We start from the raw sequence: 12,489 nt of genomic DNA, 5'->3' as shown, positions 1-12,489 counted from the left end.
TTTGGTATATACTAAAGTGTGTACATGCTGTTTCCCCCAATAGAATGGAAGCCTCCTGAGGGCAAGGACTTTCATCTTTTTTTTTTTTCTTTGTCACCTCAGTGCCTAGCATGTTGTTCGCTTGTTTAAGTTGTATCTGACTCTTAGTGACCCTATTTGGAATTTTCTTAGTTTGCCATTTCCTCTTCCAGCTCATTGAAGGGGCTTAATAAAATGCTTGTTGATTGACTGATTGATGGAGGCAGCTTACCTAGCCTAAGATGGGCACAGCAGATTTGAGAGCATACTAAAAATTACAGATTTTGAGGGCTAGTAGAGACATTGGGCATCATTCAGTCATCATTTTCCAGATAAGCACAGTGAAGCCTCTAGAGGTGATGGGACTGGTCCAAGGTCACATTTCAGGTGAGTGACAGAGATAGGACTCGAACCCAGATCACCCAGTTTCCAGTCCAGTGCTTTTGTGCCCACGAAAGTTCTGTTCCTATCACCACACCATGCTGACGAAGCGGCACCTTCTCTGGTTTAGGACTGCTGGCTGTCCCCCAGCTCCTCCATCCCTTCCTGTCAGATTACCAACCTGACTACTTTGTCCCCTTCTCTGGTTCTTATTCCTTTCTTCCTGCCGCCCTCAGCTGGTGTGTTATTTAAGGCTGTCCTGGCCGCCTGGCAGGCCCTAGCAACGGCCTAAAACATTGCTACCTGAGTAAGTCAGTTCCCACCCCCACCCCCACCCCCACCCCATCCCTGTTTTCAACCAAGAATCATTATCCTTTCTGAGAGGAAGTGTACATGAGGTGAAGATGCTGAGGGGGAGGAAAAGATTGGGGATCAAGGGATGAAGTCTTACCAGGATGAGGATGTAAGAAGGGATTGGCCCAGGTACACAAAGCTCTAGCTCTTTCTTTTTTAAAAAATTTATTTTGTTTTCAATTCACGGAACAAAACAAGCATTTCTACCACAATCCAATAAAAAAGAAACTGCACATCAAACTGCAAATCTACCACGGACAATTTGCTATTCCCTCCAAATATACAAGAAAGTTATCATGCAAATTTCTTTTTATTTTTCCCTTTTTTCCTTCCCTTTAGCACACATGTATTCAACACCTCTACAGCAATGTGAAAACATCAGACTCCCAAAGGGCTGTATTCTCAAGGGAAGGGACTGCCCATTTTTCATCTGGGTATCCTTAGTATGGGCAGCTAGGTGGTGCAGTGGATAGAGCGCTGGACCTAGAACTCTGGAAGACCTAAGTTCAAATCAGACCTCAGACATTTCCTGGCCATGTGACCCTGGACAAGTCACTTAACCCTGTTTGCCTCAGTTTCCTCGTTTGTAAAAATAAGCTGGAGAAGAAAATGGCAAACCACTCCAGTATCTTTGCAAGAAAATCCCCAGTGGGGTCACGAAGAGTCAGACACGACTGAACTACAGTATTCCTTAGTATCCAGTAAAGTGTTATGAACATGGTAAACAATAATGTTTGTTGAGCTGAAGTTAATTTCCATCCCATCTGTCTCCCCCATGGTGCCTAGTACAGGGCTAGGCCTGGGGAAGATGTCCATGAAACAAATGGATAAAACCAGGAAAGGATAGTTAGCAACACCCCTCTCCCCTCCCCAGGGGAAGAACATTTTAGATCTGTAGGGAGAGGAGAGATTTGGGGGATAAGGACAAATGCAGTAGTTGGGGGACAAGAATTAGGAGAAAAGCTGAAGCCACTTCGGTCCAGACCAAGTGAAGAGGGCTTGCTGATTCAACCCCAAGAGTTCTTGGATGGAGTGATATTTCAAGCATCTGTTGGGCCCATCTCCTAGAAAGTTAATGCCTCCTATCTGAACTTGTACTGGCCCTCTTCGAGGCCAATTTCCTTAAAGATATGGTTCAGTCTGGGTATGACCATGGACCTAAAAGGCCAGATACTGGGTTGCATTAAATATCCCAGTGAAAGGCAAAGTAGATAGAGCACCAGGCCTGAAGTCAGGAAGACTCATCTTCCTGAGTTCAAATCTGGCCTCAGATGCTTACTAGATGTGTGACCCTAGACAAGTCACCTAACCCTGTTTGCCTCAGTTTTCTCATCTGTAAAATGAGCTGGAGAAGAAGACGGCAAACCATTCCAGTACTTTTCCAAGAAAACTCCAAACAAGGTCACGAAGAGTGGGACACAACTGAAAACAACTAAACAGCAATAACAAAAATAGGACTGAATAAAAAGGAGATTCCACAGGGGTAGTTTTCATAAGAAAAGTATTGCTAAAGGGTCAGCTTTCTTATTACTATTATTTCTATTACTATTATTTCTATGATTGTAGGGGAAGATTGCAGAATTTAAACCTACAGAGAATCCAAAGACCTCATTTTTGAAAATTATTTTTTTCCAATTAATAAAAATCTATTTTCCCTTCCTTCCCCCTTGACAAAGAAAAAAAAAACTTGTAAAAACTATATATAGAGAAAACAAATTCCCCCATTGGCCATGTCCAAAAAATATTTGTCTCATCCTTTTGGGTCCATCACCTCTTTGTTAGGGAGTAAGAGGCATGGGGCAACTAGGTGGCGCAATGGATAGAGTGGATATCCCTGAAGTCAGAAGGACCTGAGTTCAAATCTAGCCTCAGACAAAACACTTGACACTTACTAGCTGTGTGACCCTGGACAAGTCACTTAACTCCAATTGCCTAAAAAAAAAAAAAAAAAAGGAAGTAAGAGGCATGCTTCATCACTGGTCCCTGGAATCATTGTTGGTCATTGTGTAGATAATCAGAATTCTTAAGTCTTTCAAAGTTGTTTGCAAAAACTTTATTTTAGCCTCAGACTTTTATAGTACTAGATCAGCTTATAAAGTATTTATAATAGATGGCATAATGGACAGAATGCTGGACTTGGGGTCAGGAAGACCTGAGTTCAAATCTTACCTTCGACATTTATGTAATTTGGGGCAAGTCACTTAACCTCTCTCAGTCTCAGTTTCACTGTCTCTAAAATAGGGATGATAAGAGCACCTACCTCCCAGGGTCATTGTTAAGATCAAATGAGATAATATTTGTAAAGCACTTAGTGTAGTGCCTGGCACACAGTAGGTGCTTAATACATGCTTGTTTCCTTCCTTCATTTCTCTTTTCTTTCCTTCCCTTTCTTCTCTCATTCCTCCCTCCCTTCCTTTTTTTCCTTCCTTCCCTCTTTCCCTCCTTTCTTCCTTCCTATGTACATGAATAGGTAGCATCAATCAGCTGCACTAGTTAACCCTCCATTATGCTATATAATATATGCTATAATATATATACTATATTATATAGTATATGATATACTATATGTTATACACTACCAGGATGTGTCTGGCCAATCCTAGCAGTTCACCTTCCTACAGAATGAGCTTAGGAAATGCAAATATGGGTCAATCATTTTAGCCCACTCCTTCCTTCTCTCTATCACCATAGCAGAGGTTCTTAATCTCATTGGTGTTATGGACCCTCTTAGAAGTTTGGTGAAACCTGTAGAACCCTTCTCAGAATTAAGTTGTTTTTTTTTTAACACACAGAATAAAATACATTGGATTACAAAGAAAATCAATTATATTCAAATACAGTTAGCCCCAGATTAAGAACCCTTTGTATCTAGCAAAATTATGTTGACCATCCACTGCATGGAATTTTCTGGGACCCCGCACCCCCTTCTTCACTGATAGGAGAATGTTAGAGTGAAAGAATCCTGGAAGCCAGGCATCTGGGCTCTGCTATTCATTATCCATGACCTTGGGCTAGCCTCGGTGAGCCTCAAATTTCTCATCTGTAAAACAGTAATGATACCAGCCTTTCTTATCTCAAAAGACAGTTGTAAAGAAGGCTTTGTTACTCATGAAGCACTATAGAAATTATTATTACTATTCCAGCCCAACATTCTACAGTTCACATGAATAACCAAGAATTTGCTATTTGGTTTTGGTTGAGCTCAGTGATCTGGGCTGTTGGCCATAGTCATGAGGGTTCTTCAGTCCAATCCTTGAACTGCACCCCTGTTCCTGTTGGAACTGGTCTGGAGTAGAGCCAGGGCCCCTTGTGAGATGCCAGCTGCCTGGAGAGATGACAGGAGTGACTGAATAAAGTGGCAGATGGATTCTGCTGACTTGCTGGGTGGGTTCCTTGTGTTCCTGCCAACCCAAGGCTAACATTTATTTTCTTACTGCCCTGATCGGGAGCCACCCATCTTGTGTCTGGCATCCCTCCAGTCCCCAAGGCTACTGCCCTATACTACTCCCTGAATCAGCCACCTCATGCTGATTCCTATTCCAGCTGTCTGAATCCAACTTATCCTTCAAGGCCCAGCTCAGGTCCTGCTGCTTCCAGGAAGACTTCCTTGACCACCCCAGCCCACCTTGGTCTCCTTCAGCACTTAATTAAATTTGACAAAGACCGAGACACCAATACGAGCTAACTGCTAGGGATACAAAAATAAAAATGCAAGTTTCTACCCTCAAGGGGTTTACATTCTTGGGAGGGGTGGTGGTGCTAAGATATGACACAAAGTATAGAAAACAATTTCTAAAGGTAGAGTTCTAACAGCATACTGTCTGCACCATTCATTTCAGCATTTAATTATATTCAATTCTATAGCATTTGCTGTTATTTCATATGTCTTGTTCTCACAACTAGATAGTGATAGGGCAAAATCTGTGTCTTCTGTATTCCCACAGAGCCCTGGAAACATAAAAGTTGTTGAATATAGACTTTTAAAGAAGAAAATGTGACTAAGGGTACGGAGTGCATATGGGTGTTGGAGCTGATGAAGTGGGCAGCACAGGAACCCCTGCCTACAGTGGGGAAAGGTTAGGGGAAAACCCGTCTCACATTTGTGGCAGAGACTGATAGTGTGATAGAGTGGGTTAAAAAGAAAACAGGACTTGGGGATGGGAGGTCTGGGTTCAGATCCTGTCTTTGACATTAATTAGCTGTGTGACTTTGAGCAAGTCAATTTCCTCATCCATAAAATGGGGCTAATAGTATTTATACAATATGAAAAACACTTTGTAAGGAAATGGTATAGCATTGTGAGTTAAATGAGTATATAGTTAATAATTGTTTCTGCTGAGCCATATAACTGGGGAGGTGGAAGGATTGTGGTCAATAGGGTAACAGGTCTAGTCTTGGGATGTATGGAGGTGGGGGGAGGAGGTATGCTGGTAAAGGTTCAACAACCAACTTTCTGAGAAAATAAATGTCTGCATGACATTTTAAAATTCAATCTGTGATACTAATATTTCCTCCATTACTTTCTTAAGGCTAGACAATCAGCAAAACAATAAACCAAGCCCTGCTTCATAGGTTTGCAGATTTTCAAGTTGTAAAACCTCACACTGAAAATTTAACAATCAGTTCTGAAGAGCTGGCTCAAGCTTGCTCCAGCACCCCCTGCAAGGGATCTACCTGTGCCTTCCTTCCTCCAGCAGAAAGCACTTAAAAAGAAAAACCAGGGCAACCTCACTCATGCCCCAGGTGAGCAGACCCCTGAGAGGGAGGATCTGCTCTGTTCTAGCATCCTGACGGTGCATGGGGAAGACAGTGGGGGGAAGGGTGTCTGGGGTCAGGCACCAGGTACAGCTGCGGGGTGAGGCACCGGGTACAGCTGCGGCCTCTGGAAGGAAGAGATCTCTTCCTGCCATTGTGAACGTTTGCTTAAATTTGGCATCCCGCCCCTGGAGACCCCGGGGGGGACTCCTTTGCGGCTATTGTTAAGCTCTGACAATGACAAGAAGATAGAGGATGGTGTGGGGGGAGAGTCTGTCCCCAAAATAGCCTTTGTGGAAGTGGGAGTTTCCCTTGGCAGCTTCTCTGGGCATGAAGGGAAGGAAGACGGTTCGGGCAGCGGTATCTCGATGGTCTGGGGAGTGGGTAGCAAGATTATGATCCACTCACTCCAGCTCTCCTCTCCAGCCCATGAGCCACTCTGAAGTCTTCAGCTAACAAAATGTGAGGGCGGGCGGGATTCCTTTCCTTTTCCTCAGTGCCTGACTCCTGAGGGGAAGGCAGAAAACAGACTGGCTGGGTTCTTGGGGAGTGGTTTTCCAGCCAAGTGGCACCCTCTTCTCTTCTGGCTAAGACAGAAGGTTTCACTTCCTCTTCCAGATGCTCCCTTTCTCCATCTACCCTCAAAGGCCATTCATATTTTAGATCTCCATGTGTCCTTGCAATATTCTTGGGAGGGCAAAACAGGACCTTCAGCTTGCTCTGTGACCTTGGCTAAGTTAGCGATTTTTCTGGGCCTCAGTGTCCTTACCTATAAAATAAGGATAGCAAAACCTGCCCTGTCTATCCTCCAGGCTTTTCGTTATTCAGGTGTTTTCAGTCACTTCCATCTCTTTATGACCTCATTTGGGGTTTTCTTGGCAAAAATACTGAAGTGGTTTGCCATTTCCTTCTCCAGCTCGTTTTACAGATGAAGAAACTGAGGCAAACAGTGTGAAGTGACTTGCCCAGGGTCACACAGCTAGTAAATGTCTAAGGCCAGATTTGAACTCAGGAAGATGAACTCTTCCTGACTCCAGGCTGAGCACTCTATCCACTAAGCCACCTAGCTGCCCATACCCCTCAAGGTTATGAGGATTAAAAAAAAACCCTGAAATTTCTGGGAAAAGAATGAAAATCATTATACAGACATAAGAGGTTAAGTGTAAAATAGTATAGTCAATGCATGCTTATGGGACTTTAGGAAAAGGAAAGGTCCCTGGAGGCTTTGTTTAAAGGTAAAGGGACTTAAGTTTGGGATGGCTAGAATATGGATAGGCTGGGAGAGCAGGAGGCATTCCAGTTGTGGGGATGATAGGAGCAGATATGAGGAAGTGAGAATGCACCTGTATGAGCAGAGGGGAAGCGGTAGGAGAGAGATAGAAAGAGAGATGAAGAGAGAGAAAGGGGAAAGGTCAGAAAGAGGAGGAGGGAGGGAGAGAGGGACAGAGAGAAGGAGGGAAACTGAGAAGGAGGGAGGGAAAGGAGAGGTGGAAAGAGAGAGAGAAGGAGGGAGGGGAAAGAGAGAAGAGGGAGGGAAAGGGAGAGAGAAGGAGGGGGGAGAGAGAAAACAGAGAGAGAGAGAGAAGGAGGGAGAGAAAGAAAAGAAGGGTAAGGAAAGGAGGAGGGAGGAGAGAGAGAAAGACAGAGAGAGACAGAGAGAAAGATGAGGGAGAGAAAGATATTGAAAGATTAAGGAGTTCTAAAGGAAATTTTTGGGGTGACACGTGCTCTTGAGGCAAAATTTTGTTCTCCCTTTGTTGAGAAAGGAGCCCCTCAAGAGGCAATAATGGGGCACTGGGTGCTCCCGACTATTCTGTCCACATGGTACCAGGAGCACTCCCACCCTGGCAGGAAGCAGGCAATGACTCAGGAGCTGGCCAGTGTCCCAAGCAAATCCATCCTGACAATGCTGTTCACAGTGTCTTCCTTTGATTTTCCCACAGCCTGTTCCAAATAGCGGGCCAAAAAGAAACATGGGGTGGGAGGAGCCTCAGGGCTCACAGGGCCGGTGGCTGGGGAATCAAGTCCTTTTTTCTCACCACGTTCCATGGGAGTTCTATGGTTATACATTCTGTGGGTGTTCAATAAATAGGTTCAATAAATAGGAGCTGGATAGGACCTTGATTCAGATTCCTCACTTTACAAAGGAGGAAATTTGAAAGGAGAATCAACTAATCAATCAACTAATAAATATTTATTCAGTGGGAACTACGTGCCAGGCACTGTCCTAGGCACTGAGGACACAGATACAAAAGTGAGGCAGTCCCTTACCTCAGAGAGCTTGCAGGGGTTCTTAATCTGGAGTTTACAGACTGCGGATAAATTTCAGGGAGTCTGTGAACTTGGATGGAGAAAAAAATTACATCTTTATTCTCACTAACCTTTGGCTTCCTTTGTAATCCTCTGTATTTTATTTCATGCATTTTAAAAACATTATTTTGAGGAGTGGTCTATAGGCTTCACTAGATTGCCAAAAGGGCCCCAAATACAAAAATGATTAATATTCCCTGTACAGCATGGGAGTGGGTGGGTGGGCAGCCTGGGTAAGGGGCTTTGGTCTAGGTCAAGGGTGGGAAACCTGTGGCCTCAAGGCCTCATGTGGCCAAAGGGCGGCACTTGGGGACTTAGAGGGCCACATGTGGCCTCAAGGCTGAAGGTTCCCCACCCCTGGAGGTAGTCACAAAGATTCTGAATGAAGCAATAGGGCAGAAGTACTTTCTTTCCAGTAGCAATGATAGTATTGATTTGATTATTGTTTCCTGAGCAAGAGGTGGAAGGGGATGTGTGCATGTTTGGGGCAAGGAGAAGGATTTGCAGCAGGGCAGAAGGAAAGATGCCAACGCTAGCAAAGCTTTAGCATCATGGCATCCTGGTAAATGGATGGGATGAAGCCTCTTGGGGTTCACTAGATATAGTGGGCTGAGGTGAGGTTTAACTCACCTTCCAATTTAGTCTAACTAAAACTCCTCCAGAATTGGGGTGGGGGGACTCTCTGGAATTCTACGACAAGAAAATGGCTAATCCTGATGTCTTTTCTGGTGGGAAGGAGACTTTTCTAGGTTTATCCAAGGACTTGCTGACCAGCTTCTCCTTGATAATCTCTTCTGTCTGTGTTTTCAGCACACCACCCTTTCCTGGTTCTCCTCTTTCCCATCTAACCACTCCTCAGTCTCCCTTGCTGGATCTTTATCCAGGTCATGCCCACTAACTGTAGGTGTCCCACAAGGCTCTGTCTTGGGTCCTCTTCTCTTATCCCGCCACTACATCACTTAGGGATCTGATCAGCTCCCCTAAATTCAATGATCATCTCTATGCTGATGATTCTCAAATCGACTTATCAGTCCTAATATCTCTGCTGACCTTCAGTCTCACATCACCAACTGCCTATCAGACATCTGGAACTAGATGTCCAGTAGTTATCTTAAATTCAACATATCCAAACCCAAACTCATTATCTCCCCCCGCAAGTCTCCCCTCCTCCCAACTTCCCTATTACTATGAAGGGCACCACCATCCCACCAGTCTCCCAGGCTCCCCACCTATGTATCATCTTTACTCCTCAATGTCTCTCACCCCACCCCCATTCAATCCATTGCCAAAGCCTATTGATTTCACCTTTGTAACATCTCTCAAATACATCCGCTCCTCTCCTCTAATATTGCCATCACCTTAATGCAGGCCCTCATCTCTTCATACCTGGACTACTGTAATAGTTCACCTGGTTGCTTTGCCTGCCACAAGTCTCTCCCCATTCCAGTCCATCCTCCATTCCTGCACCAAAGTGATTTTCCTAAAGTACAGGTCTGACCATGGCATCCCCACAATAATCTCCAGTGGCTCCTTACCGCCTCCAGGATCAAATATAAAATCCTCTGGCTTTCAAAGCCCTTCATTACCTAACCCTCCCTCCCTCCCTTTCCAGTCTTCTTATACCTTACTCCCCACCTTATACTGTGATTCAGTGACATTCTAGGAACAAGATCCTCCATCTCTTGGCTGCGGGCATTTTCTCTGGCTCTCTCCCATGCCCGGAATGCTTTCCCTCTTCATTTCTACCTACTGACCTCTCTGGCTTCCTCTGAGTTCTAACTAAAATCCCACCTTCTATAGGGAAGCCTTTTCCAACCCCTCTTAATTCTAGGGCCTTCACTCTGTGGATTATTTCCCATTAATCCTGTATATGGCTTGTTTTTATGTAGTTGTCTGTACGTTGTCTCTCCCATTAGATTGTGAGCTACTTGAAGGCAGGGACTTTTTGCCTTCTTTTGTACCCCTAGTGTTTAACACAACACCTGGCACAGAGTAGGCACTTAATACATGCTTGCTATGTGACTGGGCTAGTTACCTCGGTTGGCGAGAGCAGAGCAATAACAAGGTTGAATAGTAGAGTCCAAAGGGTGTCAAACATGCTGCCCAAGGGCCACATTGCTGCTACAGCCCAAACTAGATTAAAATGTAATTGGGAAATATTTAACAAAATAAATAAAAATACAATAGAACACAGATAATCTTAATGCGTGGTTTTCTAAGTCAATATTCTGCCCACAGAGATCCAAAGAGTTTAGTGACCCCTATTTGTATTTGAATTTGATACCACTGGTGTGTTGGATAGAAAGCTGGTCTCAAAGTCATTAAGACCAAGACCCACCACTGACATATTGGCTGTTCGACTTTAGACAAGTTGTTTGTACTCTAGTGACATTCATTGCTTTCTAAAACTATATATGGCAGAGAAGGTACCAACTTTCTTTGGTAGACAGAATTTCCTCATCCAAGAATAGCCTATACTTGTGAAATTACAAGTCCATTCCCCGCCCTGATACTATAGATCCCCCAACACACAACATCCCTGAGAGCGGCTGCACAGAATTTTTCAAATTTCACATCTTGAAATCTTTTTTTTCTTTCAAGGTTCAGCCCAGTTGCCTCCTCCTCCATGCAGCCTTTCCTGATCTCCCCAGTTGGAAGTAAGTCTTTTCTCAGGTTACTATTTGACCTCTTTTTTCCCTTTAATCATACTCTACTTTGCATTATAGTATAGTAATGATGTTTCATTCTGTTATTACATTGTAAATTCCTTCAGGACAGGGACTACTTTGGGTTGTCTTTTTCTCCGCCCCTGTATCCCCATTTCCTAGCACTGTGCTTTATGTGTAGCACGCATTGTATACATACATATATGTCAATAAACATTGAGTATGAATTATGTATGTATGTATACATACATACATAATTCATACTCGATGTTTGTTGAAAACACTCACAGAATTCTCAATAGATATGTATATGTAGGTATGTATATCTATATATAGATATGTATATCTACACATGAATATATTTATATGTAGGTATATATACCTACACATATATTTATTGAGAATTCATACTCAACATTTGTTGAGAATATTTATAGAATTCTATATATGTGTGCATATATACGTATAGGTATACATACCTTCAAATATATTTATTCACATACTCAACATTTGTTGAGAATACTTATAGAATTCTCAACAAATTATGTGTATATATATACACAGGGCAGCTAAATGGCACAATGGATAGAGTGCCAGCCCTAGAGTTCAAATCCAGCTTTAGATACTAGCTGTGTGACCCTGGGCAAGTCACTTAACCTTGTTTGACTCAGTTTCCTCACCTGTAAAATGAGCTAGGGAAGGAAATGGCAAACCAGTCCAGTATCTTTGCCAAGAAAACCTCAAATGGGCTCACAAAGCGTCAGACACGACTGAAAATGATTGAACATGAACATATACATACGTATATACATACACATACACATACACATGTATATACATATATTGTATATAGAATTCATACTAAGGTATAAATGACAGAGGAGGGGGAAAGAGCATAAGGGCCCTGGACATCTATGGAGAATAAAAAACCTTGGGAACGGGGAAGAGGACAGGATGGAAAAAGGGTAATTTGAGGATATAGGAGGCAATGCTGCTGGCTTTACTAAGGAATAAATCCCTCATTCTAGCCTGTGGTTCATTGGGGCATCAGGGTAAGGGAGTATGCATCCTCACTAATGGGAGGACAGCACTAGTTCCTGCCCCTAACGGTGGTCACTGTCTTGGCTTCATATTCAAAGGGCAGGCCATATTCAAAGGAACACCAAGCTGGGACTGGTATGAGCCTTTATTTAGTGTCTTCTTGTTTCCCATAAAGTCTCACTTGTCCTTTGCGCTGCTGACAAAGAACCCACATAGGACCACACCCGGTTACCATATGTGAGGTAGAATCCTATTTCTTAGGCCTTCTCCACATTTCCCCAGGACTACCTAGTCCTACAGGAGACAAACCCTATGTGGCGAAGTTTACCCTCCCCCCTCCTCTGGAAAGCATACTCCCTGATCAAACACTATCTGAAAGAGAACTCCAGATTGGGTCCCAGAATCACCCTGGCCTCCATGGACAGAAGTGTCCTGGGGCAGGGCCTTCAGAAACTCAAGAAGCCTCCTGGCTCCACCTAAGAGCACTTATCAAAGGCAGGAGACCCTGGTTCAAATCCAGGCTCTGACATTTACTAGCTTTGTGGGCTTGGGTACGGCACCTAACATCTCCTAATCTCAGCTTTCTCCTCTGCAGAATGAGGATGCCATGCAGTTCTTGGCATTATTGTGAAAACATTTTGGAAACTTCAAAATGCTGCATAGGAACATGATTGTGCATCCTCTTCTGAGGCTGGATTTCTGACTGCAGTTCTTGGGGTGTGCTGGCCTCCGGGCCTGGCTCAATGGTCATTGGAGGAAACCTGGGCAGCTCCTCCCAGTGGCCTCTGGGCCCTGTTCTGCTGGCTCCCATCCTGTCTGCCCCTCCAGGCTTCCTCCAACAGCAACCTGGGTCCCGCTGCTCCAGATACATTTCTCAATCCCTGTGAACTTAGCGGAAGAGGAGTGAAGGGGAGACATCTCTCTCTCTCTCTCTCTCTCTCTCTCTCTCTCTCTCTCTCTCTCT

At 44.0% G+C, this 12,489-nt stretch overlaps 1 long non-coding RNA gene across 3 annotated transcripts in view; it reads left to right on the top strand.

Moving 5' to 3' along the window:
* Positions 1-12,489, top strand: part of LOC114051961 — a 38,085-nt gene that overhangs the window by 23,069 nt on the left and 2,527 nt on the right. For all 3 annotated transcript variants that reach the window (XR_003570207.1, XR_003570205.1, XR_003570206.1), the window contains exon 3: positions 10,420-10,475. This is a non-coding gene — a long non-coding RNA (uncharacterized LOC114051961). The remainder of the gene's footprint in view (positions 1-10,419; positions 10,476-12,489) is intronic.

This window comes from Vombatus ursinus, unplaced genomic scaffold, assembly GCF_900497805.2.
Source record: "Vombatus ursinus unplaced genomic scaffold, bare-nosed wombat genome assembly UNPS02014807.1, whole genome shotgun sequence".
Lineage (NCBI taxonomy): Eukaryota > Metazoa > Chordata > Mammalia > Diprotodontia > Vombatidae > Vombatus > Vombatus ursinus.
Note: the sequence above shows the minus strand (reverse complement) of the source record. Positions and strands in the feature narration are given on the sequence as shown.